This window comes from Schistocerca cancellata, chromosome 8, assembly GCF_023864275.1.
Source record: "Schistocerca cancellata isolate TAMUIC-IGC-003103 chromosome 8, iqSchCanc2.1, whole genome shotgun sequence".
Taxonomy (NCBI): Eukaryota; Metazoa; Arthropoda; class Insecta; order Orthoptera; family Acrididae; genus Schistocerca; species Schistocerca cancellata.
The window spans coordinates 587,037,977-587,050,499 of record NC_064633.1 but is presented as its reverse complement, the minus strand read 5'-3'; positions in this window follow the sequence as shown (position 1 = coordinate 587,050,499).

Below are 12,523 nucleotides of genomic sequence, written 5' to 3'. Positions count from 1 at the left end.
CCCTGCCCTCCGTGGCTATAAGGGATCTTACAGGAACCGTAGCAACTATAATCGAGTGTCAGGTGGAGTTTGAGTTTATGCCATAAACTCAGTCTGTAGTAAAACTGTGCCCCTTCAAACCCCTCTTGAAGCTGTGGCTGTCAGAATAAGGACGACACAGGAAATAACTGTCTGCAATGTATATTATCCTCCAGATTGTGCAGTGTACCGCTGAATGCATTAACTGCACTTATTGATCAACTCCCTAAACCTCCTTCCTGAGGAAGGCCGTTGCAATTCGGCCGAAACGTCGGTTTTAGTTTATTATTGTTGTTAGCTTTTAGCAATGACGCGGCATAATAACCAGAAGAATTTTACTGACTATGGTTGTCACATTTTCTTGTATTTTAATTTATTTTATTATTTATATTAGTTCATTATTATTAATAAAGAAATTCTTCCACTGTTCCACTGGACATACGAGTGTATGCAGTATATCTGATGTGTTGCATGGCCCATTACGTGTGTTACGGGTTTCTGAATAACAGCGTATACATATGTTCATATATCATGCTTTATTCGAGTAAAACAGTGAAAACTATTAACAACAGCATGACATAGGCAGCAGCATATGTGCCCTAATGTTACATATAGTTTTAATGATATACAATATACACTCCTGGAAATGGAAAAAAGAACACATTGACACCGGTGTGTCAGACCCACCATACTTGCTCCGGACACTGCGAGAGGGCTGTACAAGCAATGATCACACGCACGGCACAGCGGACACACCAGGAACCGCGGTGTTGGCCGTCGAATGGCGCTAGCTGCGCAGCATTTGTGCACCGCCGCCGTCAGTGTCAGCCAGTTTGCCGTGGCATACGGAGCTCCATCGCAGTCTTTAACACTGGTAGCATGCCGCGACAGCGTGGACGTGAACCGTATGTGCAGTTGACGGACTTTGAGCGAAGGCGTATAGTGGGCATGCGGGAGACCGGGTGGACGTACCGCCGAATTGCTCAACCCGTGGGGCGTGAGGTCTCCACAGTACATCGATGTTGTCGCCAGTGGTCGGCGGAAGGTGCACGTGCCCGTCGACCTGGGACCGGACCGCAGCGACGCACGGATGCACGCCAAGACCGTAGGATCCTACGCAGTGCCGTAGGGGACCGCACCGCCACTTCCCAGCAAATTAGGGACACTGTTGCTCCTGGGGTATCGGCGAGGACCATTCGCAACCGTCTCCATGAAGCTGGGTTACGGTCCCGCACACCGTTAGGCCGTCTTCCGCTCACACCCCAACATCGTGCAGCCCGCCTCCAGTGGTGTCGCGACAGGCGTGAATGGAGGGACGAATGGAGACGTGTCGTCTTCAGCGATGAGAGTAGCTTCTGCCTTGGTGCCAATGATGGTCGTATGCGTGTTTGGCGCCGTGCAGGTGAGCGCCACAATCAGGACTGCATACGACCGAGGCACACAGGGCCAACACCCGGCATCATGGTGTGGGGAGCGATCTCCTACACTGGCCGTACACCACTGGTGATCGTCGGGGGGACACTGAATAGTGCACGGTACATCCAAACCGTCATCGAACCCATCATTCTACCATTCCTAGACTGGCAAGGGAACTTGCTGTTCCAACAGGACAATGCACGTCCGCATGTATCCCGTGCCACCCAACGTGCTCTAGAAGGTGTAAGTCAACTACCCTGGCCAGCAAGATCTCCGGATCTGTCCCCCATTGAGCATGTTTGGGACTGGATGAAGCGTCGTCTCACGCGGTCTGCACATCCAGCACGAACGCTGGTCCAACTGAGGCGCCAGGTGGAAATGGCATGGCAAGCCGATCCACAGGACTACATCCAGCATCTCTACGATCGTCTCCTTGGGAGAATAGCAGCCTGCATTGCTGCGAAATGTGGATATACACTGTACTAGTGCCGACATTGTGCATGCTCTGTTGCCTGTGTCTATGTGCCTGTGGTTGTGTCAGTGTGATCATGTGATGTATCTGACCCCAGGAATGTGTCAATAAAGTTTCCCCTTCCTAGGAACAATGAATTCACGGTGTTCTTATTTCAATTTCCAGGAGTGTATCTCTTTGAGCCACTTACATAGTTAACATGATACAATTGTTAACGTATGTTCTATACTTTTTAAAAAAATTTTATAATAGTGCATTTCTTCTACTCACTGTACAGGGGCCTCAAGATGGCATCAATGTAATGCCGAACCTGGTAGCACATAGAAGTTCATAGAATAAAATAAATTTCTACAATACATACGGCTGTTGGTAAATTAATCATCAAGAACCTATACTTGAGGTCCATTTACGTGCACCTCCATAGTGTACACCTAGGCCGCGGCTTCGCCTGGACCTCTCACATGGCCCTAAGGACTCAGTTAACCCCGTGGTTCTCCGCTGCCACTTCCTCTCAGTTCTTGACATGTACCGAGCCCATGAAGTGGTTTACACTGACAGCTCGATGGCTGGTGATAAATTCGGCTTCGCGTATGTCCATGTAGGACATACTGAACAGCATTCCTTGCCTGATGGCTGCAGTGTTTACACTACCTAGCTGGTGGCATTTCTTGTGCTCTTGAGCACATCCGTTCATGCCCTGGGGAGTCGTTTCTTCTGTGTACTGACTCCTTGAGCAGCCTACAAGCTATCGACCAGTGCTACCCTCGTCATCCTTTGGTAGCAGCCATCCAGGAGTCGATCTGTGCCCTGGAACGGTCCAGTCGTTCAGTGGTGTTTGTGTGGACCCCAGGTGACGTCGTCATCCCAGGCAACCAACTTGCCGAGAGGCTCGCCAAACAGGCTACGGCGGACACCGCTTATGGAGATCGGCATCTTTACAAATGACCTGCTTTCAGTACTACACCGTAAGGTTTTGCGACTTCGGGAGACGGAATGGCAGAACCTGCAAACTGCCTGCCAGAACAACAAACTGCCTGCCATTAAAGAGACTACGAACGTGTGGAAGACCTATACGCGGGCCTCTCGCAGGGACTCCGTGGTTCTCTGCCGGCTCCGCATTGGCCACGCTTGGGTGACCCACGGCTACCTCCTGCCCCATGACTGCTACCCACCTCAGTGTCAATGCTGCACCCGGCTGACACTGGCCCATATTCCTCAAGGCCCCCCCCTCCACCTCCTCAATGCCCCCCCCTCCACCTTTACCTAAACGGAAACCAACTCCCCTGGCGTAGAACCGCCAAGTACCTTGGCGTAACCTTGGACTCTCGTCTTACGTGGAAACCCCACATAGACGAGGTCCACGGGAAGGTCTGCGCCAGAATGTCCATCCTATACCCTATCCTGAACACAACCAGCTCCCTTCCCTGCCCAGTAGCAGTAAATGTATATCAGGCCCTGATCCGGCCAGTAATGGAGTATGCGTGCCCTGTCTGGGGATACGCGGCGAAGCAGCACCTGGACAAACTCCAGAGGCTGCAGAACCGCGCCCTCAGAAGGGCACCACATCTACCACTTGGATTCCCCACAGACGACCTGCACGCCGCAGCCGAAATCCCACTCCTGAGAGAGCGTTTCCAGGATCTGGCAAGGGCCTTCTATGAGGGTTCTTCCAGATCCGGAAACGCACTCATCCACTCCCTAGGTCGGTATGACATGTCCCGCGATAAGCACAAGCGCCCTATGACGATCTTCGACGAGTAAGTCGAAGAGAAAATCCCAACACACAATCCCTAATCCTGTTCCTTCCCCCACAACACCAATCTTCTCGCCTACCCCAGGCAAGTACCAGACACACTCACAACAATCATCACATTATCACAGACACCTTAAAAACTATAGAAAAATCACACACACACGTCCACAGGGGAGTAAAAGCCGAAAGGCTACAAACTCCCCCTCACACTTCCCCAAAGAGGGGAAAGTAAAAGATGAGAGCAGCAGTGGCCCATATCTTGGTGAGCTGTCCTTCTTTGGCTGCCCTGCGACGGACTCTCCAGTTACCTGACTCGTCATTAATTTTAGCTGACAACGTCTCATCGTCTAATTTAGTTTTACGTTTTATATGTGACGTTGGGTTCTATCATTCTATATAAGTTTCAGCGCATGTCCTTTGCCCCTTTGTGTTCTCCACTCTAAAGCTTTTATGGTGGATGTTTTAATGTGTCGCAGAGTGGCTGGCTTTTCCTTTTTATTCTCTTGGTCGGGCAACCAGGTCATCTGCTCTTTTGTTTTTATCCCTTCTATCTGTTTCTTCTCTCTGTGGTTTTCTTTTCCTTTTTGTCAATAGTAGTGTTAGTTCTCCTTCTGTTGATCTTCTGGTTCTTCCATTCGCTGTTATTGTGCTGTACTTCTCCTTTCCTCTCTCCCTCGTGTAATTATTTTACCGGGAACAAGGAACCGATGACCTCGCAGTTTGGTCCCCCCCCCCCTCCTCCTTTAAACAAACCAACATACCAAAAGTTTCTATTCTCTTCCTCTGTCAAATTCTAGTGTCCACGTTTCACTTCAGTAAAAAGCTACATTAGAGATAAATACCTTCAGAAAAGTATTTTTAACATGTAAATTTATATTCGATATTCAGAAGCTCCTCGTTATCAGAAATAATTTCCTCGCTATAGCCAGCCTGTATTTTGTATCCCCTCTACTTCGGCCCTTGACAGTTGTTTTGCTAACGAAATGGTAGAACTCATCTACTACTTGTATCTTATTTTCTAATCTCTCAGTATCGCCTCATTTAATTCGACTACATTACATGACTTTTGTTTTAGTTTCTATGACCTCCACGTATAATCGATTTTCAAGATACCAACTCATTCTCCAAGCCGTTTGCCACCTCTGCGAAATTACATTTTCTCTGCAAATCTTAACGTTTTTATTTCTTACCCCTTTCCAACTTTCTCCTTGGTTTCTTTTAATATTTCGTATTGTACTTATTAAATAATACAAATATTTAGTATGTGTGCTGATTGAATAATGCAACAAATAGGTTGCCTTCTAAATTACTTCTTCCGTTTCACATCCTTCAAGATTCATAACCCCAGTATGGTTTCTTTAGAAGATGTAGACACACTTTCATCTCCGTACTTTATCCACTATAACTTTCAAAGTAAGTATTTCAGACAACCTTATCAGAAGCTTTCTCCGAATCTACAAATGCTATAAATATAGGTTTGTCTTCCTTCAATGTATCTTCCAAGACAAGTCATAGGGTCAGTATTGCCTCTCGTCTTCCCACATTTCTCTGAAACCGAAACTGATCTTCCCCGCGGTTGGTTTCTACCAATTTCTGCATTCCCCTGTAAAGGATTCGTGTTAGTACTTGCAACTATGACGCATTAAACTTATTATGTAAATTGAAGGTGGAGGGGGAAGAAGGGAAAGGAAAGGAACGGAACTGATGATATCAACTGCATTTGGACTTCATGCTGAATCGGCGGCGTACAATGAAAATGTGTGCCGGATCGGGACTCGAACGCGAGATCTACTGTTTACTGGGCGGTTGCGTTAACCAGTGCGCCACCCACACCTAGCGTTTATCACAAGTGCATGGACTATCTCGGCACGCTACGCAGCCAAACCACGTACGCACCTGGCGCCGGCGATCTGCAAAATGGTCCAAATGGCTCTGAGCACTATGGGACTTAACTTCTCAGGTCATCAGTCCCCTAGAACTTAGAAATACTTAAACCTAACTAACCTAAGGACATCGCGTACATCCATGCCCGAGGCAGGATTCGAACCTGCGACCGTAGCGGTCTCGCAGTTCCAGACTGTAGCGCCTAGAACCGCTCGACTACCCCGGCCGGCAGCGATCTGCAGTTCCCGCCCATGCCTTCCATGCACGCTAATGTTAGATTCCCGCCGGAGGTCAAACCATATTGTACATCCGCACTGAAGGCTAGGGATTCACTGTCCATCGAGGCAATTCAAGTATTTGAATACTTGATGTCTGTTCTTCCGGACGTGTCCAAAAGAAAAGACACCACGAATTCGTATAACGTATTAGACTGATAGTTTGGTAATATTCACACCTGTCAGCATCTGCTTTCTTTGGAATTAGAATTATTACATTCTTCTTGAATGCCTAGAGTATTTCTCTATGTCCCATACATCTTGCGCGGCTCGTGTTCCCGCCATAATCTATTTTACACCTCTTTTTTTTTAATGTACTTCCACCTTACTGCGTTAATTACTACTGTCTCTGAGTTGCTGCTTTGCCTGACCGTGAGCGGCGTTAGCAGCGCGTATCGGTATATCCCCTCTCGTAGTATCTTTGCTGGACTGCTATTACTTTCCGGTCCTTGTCTGTCGTAAGCCAGTTTGTCGGGAGTTCGGATAGCAAGTCAGGTGGTCGCAGTTCGGATCGCGAGTTCGGACCTGCCAGTCAGTTTGAACGCGGCTGGAGTGCAGTCCGGACCTGCCAGTGGGGGAGTTGCTATGCGGCACTAGTGCAGTCGGGTTGGAGCAGCAGTGAGGTGTGCGTCGACATGGCTCACCCGACCATTGCCGCCACGCATCACTTAAGCCGGACCACGGTCTTGGTGGTGTAACCTCCCCCTCACTTATCGACCTTAATGACAGTGAAAAATTAAACCGCGTGTACCTAATGGAAATTTGGGAAAAGCAATCGCCACCGAGGTTAATTTGTCGGTAAGGAGGGAGGAAAGGGTTACATCTAAATGAAAGGAAAAATGCTAATGAAACTGGTGGAAATTAATTTTGAAAAGGGGTAAAGTTAATAAAGAAAGTAAACGTGCGGCCATTACGTTAACAATTAACTAGCGGTAATTAGATATTTGAGATTTGGGGAAAATTACGGTCGCCAGTCCTAAGGACAATTACTATAGTAACTGAAAAAGAAAGGTTATTACACATATAATTAGCACTAGAAGCGTGGCAACTGAAGGTTGACACGTGTAGTGTGAAAACTGAAAGTTTGTCAGAAGTAATAAATTTCACTACACTCTGACTTAATTTAGCAAAAGAATTAATAAAACCGGAAAATCGAAAGTTAATTTAGTGACTGAAGTTAATAGTGAGCTTTCTTTCTGAAGCACATCGAAATTCAGTAAAATACGGTTAGTCTTGGACTACCTCAACAATCATTTCAAAAGCTACTTGAATCTACGCAATTTAGAAATAAGAGATTTAACTTTGAACTTGAATTAAATGATTCTGAACAATTAACAATAGTAAAATTTAGTACGTACCAAGCTGAGCTGCAGTCACAGGTAAGCTAAAATATGGTGACAAAACTAGCACTCTTAATTTGTGCTTGTGTAATCTAAGTATTGTAGCCAGCTATGAATACTTTAACTGAACTTTGAAATTAAAGCAGCGAAATTGAATTTATGTTACTTTAATGCTGGCGTTTGAATTTCAACGACACTCGGGTTCATTTCGGAAAAGGAAGGGACCCTGCTTGGCAATGCAATTGGGACAATGAGCAACAAAGGTTCATGCTAAGTTGCTGTAATTTTGTGATGCAACAATTTTAAAGGTTTGAAAAGCTGAGGTCTGCCATACAGTTCTAAAACTTTACGTGCTTCCAGTCTTCCTTGTTGGTTGATTGAAGGTTTGAAGCCGTCGATCGAGGAGGTGGCGACAGTCACTCATTGTCGGCCGTCGCTGTTGCAGAAGCTGGATGTTGGCGCGCCTTCTTCTCGACACGGTCACCAGGCGAAACGGGCTTTTGATGTGCGCCAGCTAATGCTTCCCGTCCGCGACACCATGTCAGAAACTATCATCGCGAGTCGAGCGCAATTACATGCTGCCAAACCCCAGAAGCGCGGCAACTCGCGGGAGCGTCACACAACACACCTGCTTCACTGCACTACCCCAGCCAGACCCCCTCTCTGCTCAGGCCGCGCTCCACGCGGCAGAGTTAACACTACCAAAGATCCTAAACACTCTGGTTCTCCACACGACCTATCGACGTATTCGTTCGATAGCATAGTTTTCCCTAGGCAAGACCCAGCGTAAAAATACAAATAATATTTACGAAACAAACCAATTATACATCGACATAAATGCATAAATATATATATATACAAATAGTAAAACAATTACAATATATAAAGAGACAGAAACGTCATATCTTGAGGTAACAAAACAAGGAAAAAAATTACAGTACAACAGATGGAAATAGAAGGATATGCATTTCCGGCGTTACAGTGGATCGTCGGTCGGTCGTCCTACCGGACGACGCGTTTTGGCTCACCAATCGTTCATGAGTCTGCTGTGTGTTTGTGTGCATCGACTCCTGATTTGTCTTCGTGTGTGCTGATTTACTGTAGCCTATCGTTCAGGTCTTCGTGCAACTGTTTGTCAGGTTGTGTGTGTAGTTCGCGTTATTTCCTTTGACAAGTTATTTTAAATGTTGCCAGTGTACAGCCTCTGAGAGGTCAGTTGTCTCATTGGGCGACGTGTAACTGGTTCTCCAAGCGCTTCTGGGCCCCTTCAATTACCATCATGTGGAACTTATGTCAGTCCTTTCCTGGTGCAGGGATGTCGTTTTGCCAGTGGGCGTGTTTCCTCTGCATGGTTGGGTCCGAGCCAGTATTTCCGCCGTCATGTGTCTGGAAGTAAATGGGAGACGCACCAGCAGTGCATTCGCGTCGGAGCAGCAGTCGCGGACGGACCAACAGGCAGTCGGTCGGCTGCTGCCGACCAGGGAAGATATCTCCGCGCGGTGCAGTCGCTGGGTCCGATGGCGGTCCCTGCGCAGTGTCGGAGCCTGTGCGGAGCTGTCCGATCGCTACGAGCTTCGTGGTTCACCGACCCAGGACGTCAAAATTGAGTAGTGGTTTCAACTACCCAAGCCACGTCCATTCATGTTGTGGTGGTTCGTTTCGGTGGTTTGCTGTTGGGGAGGTTTTCCTGTGAGCAACACCGAGTGTTTCTACTGCTGAATGTTAGCCGCAATGCGGTGCAATTAACTACTGTGGTCGAGTACATTTGAGTGCACCAGTGGAATTTTCTGTCTTGTGGCCGTTAGTGTTCTGGTTACCTGCCGTGGGCACTGACGTAAATTCAGGCAGTGTTCTTTAGAGCGAAGTTAACTATATTACTGACACACACAGGGGTTACGGTTACTACAAGCCACACCACAGGTTGGGAAATGGGGCCAAATTTCTAGTAGTTTACTGTCGAGTTGATATTTTCACAAATGTTTTATTCGTATGTTACAGAAACTAGCAGTACGGCAATAACAGCCTTTTAAACACGCCGCTAACGGCAATGAAGTAATTTATAGCAATACAACAATTTATAAAAATTAAAAAAAAACACAGAAGTTAGCAGTACGGCAATAAACAACCTTTTAAAACACGCCGCTAACGCCAATCAAAGTAACTTATAGCAATACAACAATTTTAAAAAAATGTAAAGAACATTAATATAGAGGCTACTAAAGTAGATGCAGAACTTAAGTACGGTGAGGTAGTAAAGCTACCAACACAGCCATTAAAAAATTTAAACAGGTCTCAGAAAACACACGATTAATGGCAATAAAAGAAATTTAAAAACTTGGAGGAATTTAAAAAAAATTTTAAACAAAAGTGTTCTGGAATATCATTAGGACATAACAGATATGACGGACCCGTGTAAGGCGGCCACAAATCACCCACTCAGGGATGCTCAGGCTAGGCAGAATACTGACCAATTTAAATACGCCCGTAAACACAATTGCCACTCTCAGGCTGGTCACTGCACCGACTTTTAGCCAGCGAAAACTTGTTATAAGATGGCTTAACTTGCTGACAGAATTATAGCTAACCTCGTGCAAGGAAACATTACACCACACAGTCCTGAATGAGCGACCACATGATCAACCAACAAGAAGCATGAATTTACTCATAACACACGAAAGAATAGCGAAACAATTAAAATGCCAAAACTACACCTCCGATCGCACAGTAAAAAAAGGAGGAGGAAAGATCACTGTCTTCAATTACACCGGTGCCGGGGACAGGAAACCCGGTCGCCGGAGGCCACAAGGCAGATGATTAATGATTAAACATTCCACGAACTTAACTTGCAATTATGCTCGTCCAGGCAGGACACGACCTCCGATGGCAAGAATACCCCACATCCGACCGCGCACGCGTCGCCAGCGTCCTCAACACGCCACGGTCACGCGACAACACGCTCTGTCACCGGAGTTCACGTCTTCTCTGCAACGTGGACGGGTAGTGACCGCTCCTTCATGTTAGGTGTCTCCTTTTAAACTCCAGTGTTGAAACGGAGGACTTACAGAAGCTTGTTAACGTCCCACCGAGGCGAAATGAACAGCAACTACTCGTGGGGCGATTCTGTATACAACCAACACGCGGGGAGCTCTTCCGTCAACTCGACCCGCTCGTTACACACAACCGACATACGTCACGTGGCGACTCGGTACAACCGACCACGCCTGCTTCGCGATGGAGAGCCACACTGCCCCCCCGTGTCCATCACACTCTCTGCGCGCAACGCTCCTACTTCCACGTGTAATGGTACTTGAATTACGTAACCTCATCTGAACCTCTCGATACCAGTAATATTCTACTGTGTTTCTGTAAAGTAGTTTACATATTTCCGAGACAACATTCAGATTTGATTTCATTAATGTAGAGTTACTTTGATACATCGATATGTTTGTATTGCAATGATATTATTCTTATGTGTATTCTTTCTTTTGTCACTATGATCTTTGACGTACTTGTAACTCTGATTTTTGGGCGCGTAAGCGATTATTAGTTAGTTAGAGAGTTAGAGTCGGACCTTGAGAAAGTCAAGTCTTGGACGTTATGTCGGAAAGACGCATATTGTAGCCAGTTAATAAAATGTGAACTTTAACAGCGAGGAAGATGTTTTCAAGTATGTTTTGTATTGTGAAGTGATGTATTGTGTGTTACGTGATATTGCAGCAAAAGCAATAAAAAAGAAGTGTAACTTGAATTCGGAGTGCTGATTACTTTTTTTACATCACCATTGTGCAAATTTTCAAAGGTTTATTCTTCAAGAATGGTTTGTGAAACACATCTATAAAACTTTTGAATATCGCAAAATAAAACCTAGGCCTCTTTGCATCCGAGCTTGGAATCATCACGACCTAGATTTTCGACGATTGAGCCATGATTTTACAACGAGACCACCGTGGGGACCAGGAAAAGATGAGTGCCTAGTTTATTCGTTATTACTTGAAATGATTTTATTAACTGTGCTCTAATGACACCTGCCACGCAATAACTTTGTTGTTGCCCGAAAATGCAGTATTTAGCAGCGTGAACAACACCACAATCATTATTAAATTTTGACCTTTTTTGTGGTGGGGTTGTTAGACGCGCCACCACACGAGGTTACAACCGGTCAAAGATCTCACTTCCTCCATAGCGGTTTCCCGGAGGCAAAAACGCAGATATCGATACCAGAGGGAAAAGACAACCAAGCAGCCACTTAATGACAGACAACATATCAAACAAACATGTCAGGGGAAGAAAAGGAAAACCAATGCAATCTGAACACAAGGTGTAGCACGAGTCGATACACGGCTCAATTACCGTGTTTGAAATTCAAGTGTACCAGCGAGTTTACCGGGCGTATCCCACACCAGATGGATGAGTTGTGTCAAGGATGGCCTCCTAAGGTCGTCAGTAGTAGTGACGCAATGTCGTCTATTCCAGGAGCCTTGTTTAGGTGTTTCAGTGCCCCGTGAAATTTAGCGTACAGTATCACGTTTCCCTTTTCATCCTCTTCTACATCTACATCTACATCCATACTCCGCAAGCCACCTGACGATGTGTGGCGGAGGATACCTTCAGTACCTCCATCGGTTCTCCCTTCTATTCCAGTCTCTTATTGTTCGTGGAAAGAAGGATTGTCGGTATGCTTCTGTGAGGGCTCTAATCTCTCTGATTTTATCCTCATGGTCTCTTCGCGAGATATACGTAGGAGGGAGCAATATACTGCTTGACTCTTCGGTGAAGGTATGTTCTCGAAACTTTAACAAAAGCCCGTACCGAGCTACTGAACGTCTCTCCTGCAGAGTCTTCACTGAAGTTTATCTATCATCTCCGTAACACTTTCGCGATTACTAAATGATCCTGTAACGAAGCGCGCTGCTCTCCGTTGGATCTTCTCTATCTCTCCTATCAACCCTATCTGGTACGGAACCCACACTGCTGAGCAGTATTCAAGCAGTGGGCGAACAAGCGTACTGTAACCTACTTCCTTTGTTTTCGGATTGGATTTCCTTAAGATTCTTTCAATCAATCTCAGCCTGGCATCTGCTTTACCAACGATTAACTTTATATGATCATTCAATTTTAAATCACTCCTAATGCGTACTCCCAGATAATTTATGGAATTAACTGCTTCCAGTTGCTGACCCGCTATTTTGTAGCTAAATGATAAGGGTTCTTTCTTTCTATGTATTCGCAGCACATTACACTTGTCTACATTGAGATTCAATTGCCATTCCCTGCACCATGCGTCAATTCGGAGCAGATCCTCCTGCATTTCAGTACAATTTTCCATCGTTACAACCTCTCGATATACCACAGCATCATCTGCAAA